The sequence below is a fragment of the Chenopodium album genome, chromosome 17 (genome assembly GCF_948465745.1).
Source record: "Chenopodium album chromosome 17, dcCheAlbu1.1, whole genome shotgun sequence".
NCBI lineage: Eukaryota > Viridiplantae > Streptophyta > Magnoliopsida > Caryophyllales > Amaranthaceae > Chenopodium > Chenopodium album.
In genome coordinates, this window is record NC_137850.1 from 41,264,457 (window position 1) to 41,279,748 (window position 15,292).

The 15,292-nt window shown below is 32.1% G+C and overlaps 2 non-coding genes and 1 pseudogene across 3 annotated transcripts; all 3 read right to left on the minus strand.

Annotated features, from left to right (window-relative positions):
• Nucleotides 1-2,782: 2,782 nt before the first annotated feature.
• On the minus strand, nt 2,783-2,870 carry TRNAY-GUA (transfer RNA tyrosine (anticodon GUA)). The gene is given in 2 exon segments: nt 2,783-2,818; nt 2,834-2,870. It is a non-coding gene; the product is annotated as a tRNA-Tyr (tRNA).
• Nucleotides 2,871-6,191: 3,321 nt separating this feature from the next.
• TRNAW-CCA (transfer RNA tryptophan (anticodon CCA)) lies at nt 6,192-6,263 on the minus strand. The gene has a single exon. It is a non-coding gene; the product is annotated as a tRNA-Trp (tRNA).
• A 724-nt stretch (nt 6,264-6,987) lies between these two features.
• Nucleotides 6,988-11,577, minus strand: LOC145589727 (ABC transporter F family member 4 pseudogene; annotated as a pseudogene). The gene is made up of 2 exons (XR_014101798.1): nt 11,434-11,577; nt 6,988-9,507 (listed from the first exon to the last, which is right to left on the minus strand). The product of XR_014101798.1 is annotated as an ABC transporter F family member 4 pseudogene (transcript).
• Nucleotides 11,578-15,292: the final 3,715 nt, after the last annotated feature.

Consider the following 15,292-nt stretch of genomic DNA (forward strand, 5'->3'; position numbering starts at 1 on the left):
TTACTTGAACTCGAGTGCTCATGTCCGATTGTGTATGCGTATGACTGTACGAGTGTTCAAATCAGATATTTTGTGAAAAGAAAGTGTTTTTGTCTTTTTGGCCTAAGTGTCCAGATGTTCTACCAATGTCTTAATGTCGAAATTTCTACTTAAATATTGGAGATAAAATGAAGATTGAAGAGTATGAGTAACATAAATTGGGGGCTTGCAGGAGAAATTGTCAACTTCACTTGGATGATTTGGATTTTTTTTAGGAAAAATTGTCAGGAACTACACGCTTAATAGGGGTATTTGGAAACAACTACCCACTAAAAAATTTTATCAAAAAAACTACCCCTTAATTTAAAAAGTTAGAGCAGCACTACCCATTTGCATTTTCCGGCGAGAATGTCCGGCGTGTGGGCCCACTTTTTCAATTTTTCTCTGAAAAAACACGATGCAATGACAAATTGGACCTTAATTCGTAACCCTAGGATAACCAATTTGAATTAAAAGCAACAAATTCAATTAATTTCAAATTATCCCCAATTTCTAAGAACCCTAATTTTTCTAATTGTGACACCCTAACATCAAAATTCATAATTAATGGATTAAAAGAGAAGAATTAACTATGAATTGCATACCTTACTTGTTTTCACTTCTTCAATTAGGGATTTTCAGAAGAAAAATTGAAAAAAGTGGGCCTTACACACCGGACTTTCTCGCCGGAAAATGCAAATGGGTAGTGCTACTCTAAGTTTTTAAATTTAGGGGGTAGTTTTTTTGATAAATTTTTTTAGTGGGTAGTTGTTTCCAAATACCCCTATTAAGCATGTAGATCTTGACAATTTTTCCTTTTTCTTATTCTAAAATTGTTCCTTTTTGAGATTAGAGATACGAAAGTCTAATTTAATTAATTCCAATTTCATTATTTATGGTTAAAATAGTGAAGGAAAATTTTGTTGCAATTCCAAGTAAATTTTTTTATTCACATAATATCCAAAATAACGATAATTCATGTTTTTTTTTTGTTAATTCCCCAATGACAAATTCATCTTCATATAAGTCATTCGTTTGGTATTTGATTATTATTTATTATTAAGGAAAAATTGGAGGTTTCTTTTACTAAAAGGGTAAGTATTGGTCTCAAAGAGTTGATTAGTATTTTGAAAATGAGACAAGTAGATAAGCACAAGAAGTATTTAGGGATCCCATTGATCAATAGAAGAATAAAGAAGTCAATGTTTGGGGCCCTAGCTTCTAACATAGTTTGGAAAAAATTTTAAGGATGGAAGGAGAGATTGTTCTCCAAAACAAGGAAGGAAGTTTTGCTTAAAGCGGTACTCCCTCCATTCCTAAATTATATTCCTAGTTCACTCTATTATGTGAAAAATAAATGCTAGAAGTAGAAATGTAATTTAGAGACGGTGGGAGTAATTTAAGCTATTCCAACATGATCATATAGAAATTCGGAGATTTAACGTTTCACCTAGATAAAGCATGTCATCCCTTGTGGAAATTATGCACCAACACGATCTCTGCTCAAGCTGTTTTGATACAATGTCATTTATTAGAGGACTCTTCTCACCCTTAGTGTCAACTTGAAGAAGAGATTCCTTGGCATAAGTAACACAATTGCACCCGTGTAAAGAGTCTATTGGATGATTGTAGATGTGATACATTGTTATTTGATGGCAACTTAAATTTCTCAACGAATAATTTCAAATCTTATATTTTTAGATAAAAATATTAGAGATTTTTACGATTAAACTTATGCATTGACAAATGTGATAAAAGAAACGTACCAACTAATTTAAACAGAGAAAATAATACAAAGCCTGACCTTTAAGGTAATAGTTGTTTACATAAAATTTTAAGCATAAACACTAGTAATTATAAAGTCTTACCTATAACCTATGAAGTACTCCGTAATATTTTGTATTATTCAAACAAAGACCAATTGGAGTTCGAAAAAAAAAGGGTTTTCTAAGTTATGCCCTTGAGGTTGTTGAGTTTTTAAGGTGTGCCCATGCTTTTTCTAAATTACAAGTTGTGGCCTCCAACTTCATTTGTTTAATCAACCGTACCCTTTAACGTTATTTGACGTTAATAATTTTAATAAGAATTAATAAGAAGCGGATGAGAAAAAAGAAGAAGAAATACACCGAGAGCTTGACATATCAATGATTGTTTTAAGTAGAAAGAAGAAAACGTAGATGAGAAAATGGCGAAAAAATGCTTAATGTTAATTCCTTTATATAACTCTAACCCAATTTGGGCGTGAAATTTCTCTCCAAAGTGCGTGGGGTAATTCACATTTAACACAACTACTAACGTCGGGTTAATGTCAAAGGGTACGATTAGATAATCAACTTAAGTTGAAGGGCACATCTTGTAATTTTGAAAAAGTATGAGCGTACCTTAGAAACTCAATAGCCATGGGGACGTAGGTTAGAAAAAAACACACGGAAAAAAAAAGGCAAAAAACAAGAAATCATACTTTTTTTATCTCTTTGTGTTGAAACTTTCTACTCTATCCTTTTTTTTTAATAAGTGCTCCATGTTAACTTTTTGTTCAAGTTAATCATATACTACAGTGTTTTGATCAGTGTTTATACTTTATACCTAAAATTAAATATAGTCATGTGTGTAATTGTTAAATTTGTCTAAATGCGTAGTTTTCACATATCAAATTTCTATAGCTTATACTTATTACTAATTGGGTCGGTTAAAATGGAGCACTTATTAAAAGAACGGATGGAGTAATGGTTAATTCTTTTCCCCCCAAAAAAAAAAAAAAAAATCCGACCTGCCGGAATCGAACCAGCGACCTAAAGATTAGCTGTGTTTACCACTACAGTCTTCCGCTCTGCCAACTGAGCTAAGGTCGGATAGTTGATAGCCTTTGATGGATAAATTAAATAAATGCTTTTGCAATTTCAAATATAAAAAAGACGAGAAAGATGGTCCACATCTTAAAAAAATTTGATTACCACTAATTTGAAGACTACAAAGAGGTAAAGGTGACCCCCACACTAACTATATACAAAGAGAAACATGAAAACCCAAGTTTCATGCCTTTTGTTATTAATCCATTATAAATAAAACTACAAGGGTCATCTCAACTTGAAAATCATTTTAGTTTCATTAGTTGCGAATGATTCACATAGTAAAAGAGGATAGATAATTACCGTTTTATTAAGCTGAAGCGACAAAACTCCTAATATCACCAATTAATTAGATTGAAATTTAATATGGAATCTTCTTTTGACCTTTGATTTGCCTATGGCATTAGAGTCCGGGTTACTGGCCTTTTGTTAATAACTAGGTTAAGTCCCGTGCCATGCACGGTCATAATTAAACTTTACAACAAAAATTATAAATGATGGTGTTAATTATTCAACAATAATTTATCCAAAAAAAAAAATTGTAACAAAGTAACTTGAATTTTAATTTATACCAATTAATACCAAATTCATAAAGGTTATTGAATTGAATTTTATTAAAAAAATAAATAATATAGTAATAGAAATTTAGAAGCTATAAGGTTTTACATAAGAAAATGAAAATATTAGCTTATATTTGTTCACACACTTTGACCCATATATGAACTCATGTACATTTGTCCTTATAATTTGTTGACACACTTTGACCGGCATAATATAAAAATTTAGTTGATTTTATATTACTTTATGATAATTAGTATTATGTAATTAACTTTTTTAAAATGTATATTTTTAGTGAGTAGTAGGGGTTTTACATTGCATAAATGCATAGATCAGAGTAATTAGATTGTAGAAAACTGTTTGGTAAATAGCTTATTATTTAAAGCTAATTGATTATGTGAAATGACCAATAAACTAATTGTAGGGTAGGTAGTTCATATTAGAAATTTTAATTAAATGGGGGTATAAGTGTCATTTCAATATAAGAATTGAATAGGCTAATTGAAAAAGCTCCCAAAATGAGCTTTTTGAAAAAGAGCTTATTTAGTGGAATAAGCTTTTTAAATAAGCTACTTACCAAACACCTTGAATTGACCTATTTAATAGTCAATAAGCTAATGTAGGTCAAATAAGCTAGTTACCAAACACATCCTATGTTGTTGGATTATTGTCATAATGTTTGCTTTTATAATTTTTTATTTCCATAATTTTAATAATATCTAATTAAAAATATAGATGGTCAAAGTTGTGTCTTGATAATTCTAGCTTATAAAAAATGGAGGGAGTATAATATAATAGAATGATTTTATGATTTTGTTCAGTTGTTCTTGTAAACATTAGATATAATTTTAAGATTTATTCAAAGTATGCTACCAAAATTATTTTTCTATTTTTAATTTAAATAAATTAGACTGTCAAATGATAAAGTTGGAAAAAAAAATTGATAATATTATAATAATCTTAGATAATGATGTATTTCAATACCTTATTTTTAATCTATAGTATATTTCAATATTTGTAATTAATAGATATCTCGTATATAGAAAGAATATATGTTAAAAAAATTAATTGAGTATGATTGGATTAAATGTGCTATCAAAATAGAAATAAGAATTATTTGTATGTTATAAAATGGAAGTCATTAAATTTCAACAACAAACACACAAAAAAAAAAAAAAAAAAAAAAGTAAAAAAGGCGGGAAATTTTGTAATGACATCGTGACAAGTGTCACTTTAGGTTTGCTTTTAGTATAGGTTAATTGATATTTTTTTTTTGGCTTTCATTTAATATCAATTCGCGATTGTTATTAAATATGGTCGGATACACATATATTAAGAATTTAGTAACCAATTATTTGAATATCGAGGTTTAAAATGCATAATAGTACGAACTAGTACAATGGATAGATAATGTTGCATTGATTAATTTTAGAATTTTTCAAGAGTGGATCAGAATTGTTTTTCATTATTACTTCTTGCATTTCTGAATACTAATAACATTTTGTTTAACACACTTGTCACAACAACTGATTTTTATGTATTACTAGTAAGAAAACATGGTCAAATTATTCTTACTTCTTTGCCCTCAGCCCGAGTGCCATTTGTAGAAAGTCAAAATCTATAATCGTTTTTACAAATATTATTTTGCCATGCATTATATCAAGTGTGCTGTGTGCATAAGCTCTTTTAGACGTCTTGTACTTTAAACCATGTAGGTACCGAATGTTGACCCACATCAAATAATAAAAGGAATACATTTCTTCAGACGGCTTGTACTTTAGACCATGTATGTAAATGTCGAATGAGTAAATGTATTAAAGTTTAGTTTGCTTGATTAATTATTTCCTTTGACCAAAAAATGCAAACGAGCTGCGTTCAAGTTATTAAAAGGTAAACCACTTTTTTTTATATAAGACTAGCTTAAGGCTCGTGCCATGCACGGTAAATCTAATTTTTTTTAAGAAAATTAATTATATCCAAGAAATAAAATTTGATAAAAACATACAAATCAAATATATAGAAATTATAATGTCATAATATATATAAATAGGCAAAGCAACAAATTATCTAAAAAATGGATTTTTTTAGTCTGCCTGAACTCAAGAATTTTTCAGGCAGGACTTGATCAGGTCTAGTGGCCATATTAGTGAATACTTATTTATAAATGCTTTTTTTAATAAACATCAAAAATCAATTCAACAACAAACTAAAATCTCCACTAAAATTATTAGCAAAAGTGCAAACATACACAAAATAACAAATAATATATCACCTTTATATCTAAAAAATTATTTTTAAACACAACATTTATTTTATAGCAGTATATCAATTTGTGATAATATGTACGTATAGTAGTAAAATTTCATAAATAAAATTGTAATTAACTTGAATATATAGTTATATTGAATTGAAATTGAAATAAAATATTAGCTAGAGGTATTTGAAAAAAAAATAAAATAAATAAGTGATGTTTTAAAGTAATTTCTTTAACATCTATTACATGAATCAATTTATTATAACTTTTTTGGCAAAATATAATAATACTCCATTTAAAATATAGTTAAAAAGGAGTTGATTTTTTTTTTTTTTTAAGAAAAAGAAGAAGAAGTTGAAAAATAATATATATATATATATAGAATAATTATGAACACCAAATAAAAAAGAATATATAGTTGTCATAAAGATAATATAAAAGATTTGAAATGATATTATTATAGTTACAAATATTAACAAAAAAAAAAAGATGATCTGTTGGGATCAGGATATTGAACCTGACGTGAATCGAACACGCAACCTTCTGATCTGGAGTCAGACGCGCTACCATTGCGCCACAGATCCCCGTTGAATATTTTGGCCTTTATTTTTTATTAAAATTTTCATTATGGACTAATATGGATTAAATACCATACTGGGCATATTCATTGTGAGTCTTATGAGCAACGATTTTTATCATCTTATGTCATACGAAGTATATAATTGGATATGGTCCAAAGTTTGATCAAATTTATGTCTCATTATTAGGAATTGGATTTATTTTCCATTTTCAAATAATCCTGGTATATTTTTACATATAAGCATAACTTGATCGTGGATCGCCTAAAAACTCGCATCTACAAGAAATTGGGCTTATCTTCTCCAAGCCTAAGGGAGTGACTTTGATGGAAGTTGTGCAATAAAGACACTAGGATTTGGAATTGTTGATCTCATTACTCCAATCCAGAGATCAAGTATAGATTGAGTTTAAGAAGATCTAAACAAAAGCAGCTTTTAAATGATGAAATTCGTCTTAACTAACTACTACCTCCGTTAATTATTATGTGCAACAAAGGAATATTTTATGTCTCCTTTGTTGCACATAATAATCAATGGAGGTATCATAAACAATAATCACTGTCAAAAAAAAAAAAAAAAAAAGATCATTACTGTATTAGCTGAAGTTTAAAGTAACAGTTCAAAGCTCAAGAATTCAGAACTTTTAGCAAAATTCTTATATCTGCACATTCTGTGCTTGCTTTGCAGAACAATACAGATGTAACATGTAATTCAATTCAGAAGACAGTAATTTAAAAGAAAAACTCTCAGCAATTGAATTGATGATACAAAACTAGCTTTGTGCGTCTAGTACAATAACACTCTTTCAAAAAAAATTAACTCCAGTAGAAAATCCAGTAAAGAATAAGTATAAAAAAAAAATAATAATAAAATAAATAAATAAAAAAATGCATGGAAACCAGAAAAGCGAAAATTGCAAAATTCATCTGCTTCATTCCTTGTCAAAACAGAAGCAAAAATGGGGGATTAATCAGATAATCCAGATTGCAGCATTATAATATTATAGCCTCTGAATTGGATGTAACAAGGAGCTATAACAAGATATAGTACAGTATACAGGAAAGGTCTATCAGTCATCAACTTCAGCCTTGATCTCCTTCTGAAGGTCCTCCTTATACTCTTCAAACGATCCAGGAAACGTTCTCACTGTCCCATTATCGACAATCCAGATCTGGCTCCTCTCTTCATCATCACAAACCCGTGAAATCAGCCGAGAATCATGACTAACTAACACAACACCCCCGGTGAATTCATCTAGCGCGTCAGCAAGAGCATCGATACTCTGCATATCCAAGTGATTTGTGGGTTCATCTAACATTAGTATATGGGGCTTTGACATTGATATGGAAGTAAAAACCACCCGAGCTTTTTGACCTCCTGACAATTTTGCTATTGGGCTAAGGTGGTTATGACTAGAAAGCCCAAATTTCCCAAGCTTAGCTCGGACAGCTTCTTGCTTGCTCATCCCTTCTTGGTCAGGGTGTAAACGAAGGAGATATTGGACAGGGTTTTCATCCATTGTTAAAAGATCAACAAAGTGCTGTGAATACCTTCCTATCCTCAGTTTCTGACTCTGCCTCGACTCCCCTTCACTTGGGCTCAAATCACCTGCCAAAAGATTGAGCAGGGTTGATTTGCCAGCACCATTGGGCCCCACTATAGCAACACGGGTACCCATATCGATACCCACATCAACATTTGAAAGCCTGAAATCAGGTCGGTTAGGGTAGCTAAAACTGACTTCAATGAGCTGAAGTAGTGGAGGAGTGAGCTCAGTGGGTTCTGGGAAGTGAAACTCCACTGTGTAATCTCTCCATTTGCTCGGGGCTTCTTGTACTGCTTCATCTTCATCCACTTTTCCTTTTGATTTTTTCTTAGACACTTCTTTTGCTGCTGCAAACTTTGCTCTCTCTTTCACCTTCTGCTGCTGAGCCTGGTTTCCAGCCCTTTTCGCGGCTTTCAATTGCTTTTCATATACCTCATACTTTTTATTCATCTCTTTTCGACACTGTTCATATCCACTCTCGAAGTCATCAAAATTACCCCTGTATAAATGAAGCTTCATATCATGAAGATGTATAACCTCATTACAGACAGTGTTGAGGAAGTCACGGTCATGGGAGACAACAATGAGAGTTTTCTTCCACCGGCATAAATACTCTTCTAACCAAAGAACTGCTCTAAGGTCAAGATGGTTGGTTGGTTCATCAAGCAACAGAAGAGTAGGTTGCATAAATAGTGCCCTGGCTAAGGAGATTCTCATTCTCCATCCTCCGCTGAATGACTTGGTAGGGCGTTCCTGCATATCCTTGGTGAACCCTAAACCAGCCAGAATTTTAGATGCCTGAGCCTCAGCGGCATCTGCATCCAACAAATTCAGCTGCTCATATAATTCAGCAAGTCTCTCTCCCGCATCATCCTCACCATTATCACCATTGGCACCATCCTCCACAGAAGAAACATTCTGCAAAGATGCAGCCTCTTTCCTCAGTCTCACCAATTCTTCATTGGCGGAAACAACTGCTTCAAGCGCTGATCGGTCATCACCAACTATTTCTTGTTCAACCAGTAAAACATCAATATTTTTAGGCACTGGAATCTTTCTCCAGGCTAAAAGCTTCAAAAGGGTAGACTTCCCCATCCCATTGGGCCCAACCAAACCATACCTCTTTCCATGAGAGATTTTTAATGATGCATTCTTTAAAAGTTCTTTTCCCCGAGCGGAAACTGAAAAGTTCTCAATTGTAATATCTTTGACGTTAGCATCAGCATCATCTCCGCCCTCGAGGACAGAAGCCCGACTTCCAATGACAACAGTGAATGCATCACGATCATCCTTCAAGGCCTCTCTTTTTGCAAGTTCAGCAGCTTGAGCAGCCAGCATGTCTTTTTTCTCTCGTTTCTTCAACTCTTTATCAGTTATAGAAGCACCAATCATCTTGGATTCTGTCTGCTGCAGTAAAGAGCTTTGTTTCTCATCCAGCTGTTGCTCTTCTTCTAAGCCATAGTAATCATCATCATCATCTGATGGAGGAAGATCTATATCAGCAGTATAAGATGAAGCTTGTGCCTTTGGCTTGGGTTTACTCGACACAGATGCCTTTTTTGTTTTCTCTGGCTTTTGATCCATGCTAGCAAGCATGGCTGAAACAGAAAACTTTTCTTTCTTCCCGTCTTTAGAACTAGCTGATTGACCTTTTGAAATGCCTCCAGCATCATCAGATTTTTTCTTTCCCATTAGAAACAATAGCTGCAGCAAAAAAAAAGGCTAGTCATTAATAATTTATACAAATAACTTCTTGTTCTTTGCCAACAAAAAAGGCTGTATAAACACACAAAATCATCTTATGGTTCGGGTCACATTAAGAGACTAAAGCACATGGCAGGTCTTTGCAACCATTTCAAATATCTTTTCTTCATCACGGCCGAATAAAGTCAAAAGTTCCATAGAATTGTGTTATATATGACTTACTTAACTTACTTCAAATACATAAGTTCCAATAGGTACCATTCGTACCAATAAATTCAAGCAGCTACAATAGACTCCAATAAATTAAGTTAACCTACATTAAGATGTGCCAGATTCAGTAACAGAACATGCCATTAAGACTTAAGAGTATGTCCCAATCCCAAGGAATACAAGTTTACATGAGGATAATCTTAAGCCGCCATCCAAGCACAAATTATTTAAGACTCTGACCCTCGCTCTGTATTCAGCAGGATAATGAAGTCAAACATGCATAGGTATAAAGACAATTCCCAAGAGCACTCATCCACAAACTGAATACTATTAGAACTAATATGCTTACATTCACTGAAAATGTTATCCCAAAGATCTAGGACCAAAAGGCAAAAGCAGTTATCCATGACCATTGAATAAGTTTCCTCATCTTGAGTTGGAATAAAACCCTAGATTGTAATTCTCCATCATCAGATAAATATGGCAGCACTTCATAAATGCTTTTTTTTTTTTTTTTTTTGTTGGTTGGGGGGGATAAAACCCTAGATTGTAATTCTCCATCATCAGATAAATATGGCAGCACCTCGAAAATGCTTTTTTTGGTTGGGGGGGGGGGGGGGGTAGTGTTGGTACTGGCAAAAGCAGTCATACTTCACACTACAACCTCCTTAATGAAAAAAAAATCTTTATAATAACAGGCTTGTTTCATTGACGAAGCTCATCTTACAAAACTAAACATCTCCTACAGCCCTACCATGATAAAACTGTGAACAATGTGTTTGATCTGCCCATTGTCACTTGTCTTGCTTCTACGGTTCTAATAAGAGGGGATAATTCTTTTAATACAATACAAGTAATAGAAATTCCCATGTCTGAATTGATGATAAATGACCGTGATCAGAATGATATCCTCTAAATCATACAGTGAAACAACAAAATTACATCTACTCTCCTGTATTTCAACTCTTATCATTGCTACAATAGTACAATCCTCAAGACATCATGTAATTAAAATTTACCCGCGATTGAACTCCATGAAATGACACCAGCCCTTATTTAACGACTTAAGTCCCAAGACTCCCAACAGATAAATTTAAAGGGATACTCAGAATTTCAGCTCCTTTCGATGGCACAATACACCTACACTGCCACACCACCAAACCTCCTCCAAATGTTCTAAATCTTAAGATTCGTAAATAAATACTCGTACAATAAATCGCATTCAGCTAGTCTTCCTCAACTAAATGTCTAAATATATTTATCATAGAAAAAGTTTATCCAAGCCGTCCCTTAGCTAGGGGAAAGGGGGCTACCGCCTCGGCGTGGCAGAAAAGATCCAATTATTATAGTTCCGTCCAAACATTAAAGGGTTATAAACAAAACCCTGCAATATATTGGCAAGATGGAAACCAAAGTTGATCCAATCATCAAATTAGGCAAGAAAATACACATAAATTTCTTCTGGTTAAGAATATCAACATAAATTGCACATAACAAATTGTAGCATCAAAATCGTTTGTTATAATCTTTCATAACTTTGTAAGCATAATTAATAGTTCAAAAATCAACCTTGAAAGAACCCTAAATTGACTATACTCACAATTGAATTAACGATAAACCCTAGATTGTGAAATTGATATACGATGATTAGTAACAAAAAAAAAAAAAAAAATAATAATAATAATAATAATGATAAAAGAAAGAAAAAAATCTAACCCTGGAAGCTGTTTTCAATGGAGGAGAGAAAGCTCAGAAGCCGCTTCAATGGAGAATTCTGAGTAGGCTTGAATTAAGGGACGACAGAAGGGTGTTGGAGTAAAAGTGGAAAATTTTATTAGAGGAAGGTCGAAGACACACATTTAAGTTAAAAGTTTTTACACAAAAGAAGTCCTACAAAACATTAACGGATTTTAAGATAAAAAAAATTAATAATAAGTTTAGAATTCTATTTTCAATCAAATTTGGATATAATTTTAAGATAATTTAGGACTTGTTTGGCACCATTTTTTGTTTTGAGTTTTCTTTTTTTTTTGAAAACTAAAAACCAAAAACAGGAAACAAGAAAAAGGTGTTTCCACTTTTCTGTTGTCAGTTTTCAAAATTATTATGAGTTTAATAAGCTTAAATAATTTTTGATTCATTATTGGACATATATAATATACTTTTAAAAAACAGAAAACCACAGTGATGCCAAACGAACCCTTAGAGTTTTATTTTTGATGAAATACTATGGTACCTGGTTTTTAGTGGACAAAAATTAGTCTATAAAGGTTCCACTTAAGTGTCTGATAAGACTTATAATTGCAAACTTTAGAGTCGCTACCTTATTTTAAAACAGTCAATTTTAAGAAATAAAACTAAAAAAAAAAAATTAACTGCTAACTCCATAAGAATAAATAAGGCACAAGGTTGGGGGTTTAGTTTAAGAGAATCGAACGTCTGGAACTCGTCTTCCCTTCCGTTCTAAGGAACAAAAATCAAGTTTTAAGACATGTTAATCACATAAAACGACATAATAATTAATACAAGGTAGGTTTAAACACCAAAGTTGCACTACGTACCTGTAGACACCCAAATGTGTCTCCCCAAAACCAAACCCAGTGATGAATACTTTTTATGTCATTTGATTATCGAACGAATTGAAAGTGTGAAAAGTCTAGTGATGTGGTTGTTTTTATTATAATATCTCTCATTCTGTTTTTGAAAATATTTCTTCTTATACTCTATTTATGAAAATAGCCAGTCTAATTTAGTTTGGTCCATGATAAGGGTCCAATAATAGTGTAGTTGGATTGGGCTTGAAAAGTGCTTTCCAACGATATATTATAAGCCGAATTCCGATGAATAATAAAGAAGTTATGGTCAAAATATTAAATTGGGTTCGAAATGAATTTTATATGCGGCCCAATGATGTAGAGGAGGGCCTATTATTTATTATTCCTAAAGTTATTAGGATTGATTCTAATCTTCTAGAATATCTAGAAGGTTCTTTTAAATTCTAATGAGATTAGGATTAATAATTATATTTTAAAGAGTTTAATTTTGAATAAAATATGTGATTTGTCACAAACATGATTTTAATCTGATCAACGCAGAATTAGCTGCTTAATCGTATTAAGAAGAGGATTCCGCGTGGAAAGCGCGTTTTAATTCTGACTTAGCGCAAGACGACAAGGTTGTCGCCTGGCGCTAATAGCTGTCGCCTGGCGCTGATCCTGTTGTCTGGCGCTAACTCCCGTCGTTGGCGACAAGAGGTATTTTATTCCGAATAGGACTTGATTTGTTTCCAGACTATTTTTCTATAAATAGGGTCCTAGACCTCCGTTTTTTTATTAACAATCATCAACAATCACCAATCATCTATTCTCTCTCTCTTAAAAGCTAGAAGCTTTGTCTCTCTCTTCTTTTTCTAAACCTTCCTTCTCACAAAATTCCACATTCACGAGTTCTAGACACACCTACCCAAGTTCGAACTTGCCTTCGCCCTAGACGTGAAAGGTTGATAATTTCTGAGGGTTTGGTCCCAAATCCTATTTCAATTATTTAATTTAATTGTTTGATTTAATATTTTCCTTGAAGTTACTAACGCGTGTATTTTGTTATTAGAAAGAGATATGAGGCATCCAAGTAAGTAATTTAATTGTTATTTTGATATAGAAATCGTGCTCTGATTATTTTTTATTCCTAGTATCATGTTAGGATGTTTTATTGTTTCTTAGTATCATGTTTAGGGTAATAACTAAGATTTCTAATATCGTACATGTTTCTATGATGTTTCTTATTCTTTCTTTATATCATGTTAGTATCATGTTAGGGCTAAAGATTTGATCTTTATTGTTTAGTGACATGCTAGGGTTTGTTATTAATCTTGTTAGTATCATGCCTAGGATCTTACTAATAATATTATTATGCTTTATTGAGATTGTTATGATAATGATGATTGTGATTATTATGTTGCTTGATATATATTATTGTTATTGCTTGATCACGCCCTCTCTTGCAGGATTAAAGGGAATTTGTACTTGTAATCACGCTTAATAAGATAATTAATAATCTTGTTTAGGCTAATTTGATTATAATTCAAGTGATCGCCAATAATAGATTTTCTTGTGCATTAATATTCAACCAACATAGATTAAACAGGTTAGGATTAACCTATTGATTGTATGTTAGTCAGAAAGCGCACATGAATATGAGAAGAATAAAGTAGAGGCCTATTTTTAGGGCACGTTCAATCTCTTTTAGGTTGGATTTGTACCTTCATCCCCGAATATCCAGTCATGGTTCCAGACCACTATGGAATTAGCGATCTCATGGATCGTAAAGGGGTGTAACCTTCACCCTGTGAACGGTTTGCAAGTTTCTAAAACTTGTTGGCGACTCTTTTACTCTAGCCTCCTTCCCTTTGAACGCCACCATGCTTAAGTGTATGATCACAGTGGGGCTCAAGTGTGGGATGCTTGAAATATTCCCTACAGTACCGATCATAGTGAGATTTTGAATTCACTCACGGATCAAAACCTTTGTAGTTCGGACCGATGCCATGTTTTAAGTAACCAATTCCATTGGGTTTTTAATTTCAATAGTTGACATAAACGTCATTTTTGTAAGTGGGATTTTTGTGATCTTTGACGGATTCACCCATAAAAGTAAAATGAACTACCTTGGTTGAGGAAAATCACCCCGATTAGTGATCACCAAAAATGTCTTTTGAACAAGACGATTCAACAAATGCATCCCAATTGACGACTTTTTTAGTGGATCAAGGTATTTTTTAGAGTGAAACTGTAATGGTTCACTGTATAATCTCACTTTGGGTTTAAAAACACTCAAGGGTAATTTTTGTAAGATTTTAAGGGTTTTGTGTTTAGGCTTAATGGAATTGACCAAATAAAACACGACACCTGTGAAGGCCTTACTTCCAAATAAAAGGGAACAATAAACTATTTAATCATATTCGATTGTCAATTAATCCATCGGGTAGTTACAATGGGATATAAGCTTATTTTTATGGAGATGGATAACTGTTACAACCTTATACAACTAATTAATTAATCTTAACCTCATGCTTGGAAATGAGGCCATAACCTTATATTAACTATTATTAATTGTTAAAAACAAACAAGCAAAGTTATGATTTATTCTTGTGTTACAAAAGGGTTTGAAATAAGAACATTCACAAAATTATAAAAGAAAATAAAGTTTGTTAAAACTTTTATTTCTGAAATCGTCTTAAAATAAAATTAAAGCCCTTAAGACATCATTTATTTCGAAAGTCATCTTTAAAATGAGATTAAAGATTTTTAAAACAACAACATTTAGAATTAAAGTTTGTTAAAAGCTCTTATTTCTAAAATCATCTTTAAAATAAGATTAAAGTTTCTTAAAACAACACTTAAAATTAAAGTTTGTTAAAACTCTTATTTCTAAAGTCATCTCTAAATAAAATTAAAGCATTTAAAACTCTTAATAATTAAAGTTCCATAAATGAAAAATACATAATATAGTGTAATATAGGTTCCATGACACCATTAGTTTCTTAAAAATAAATTAATACAATTTTTAAAAAATAATT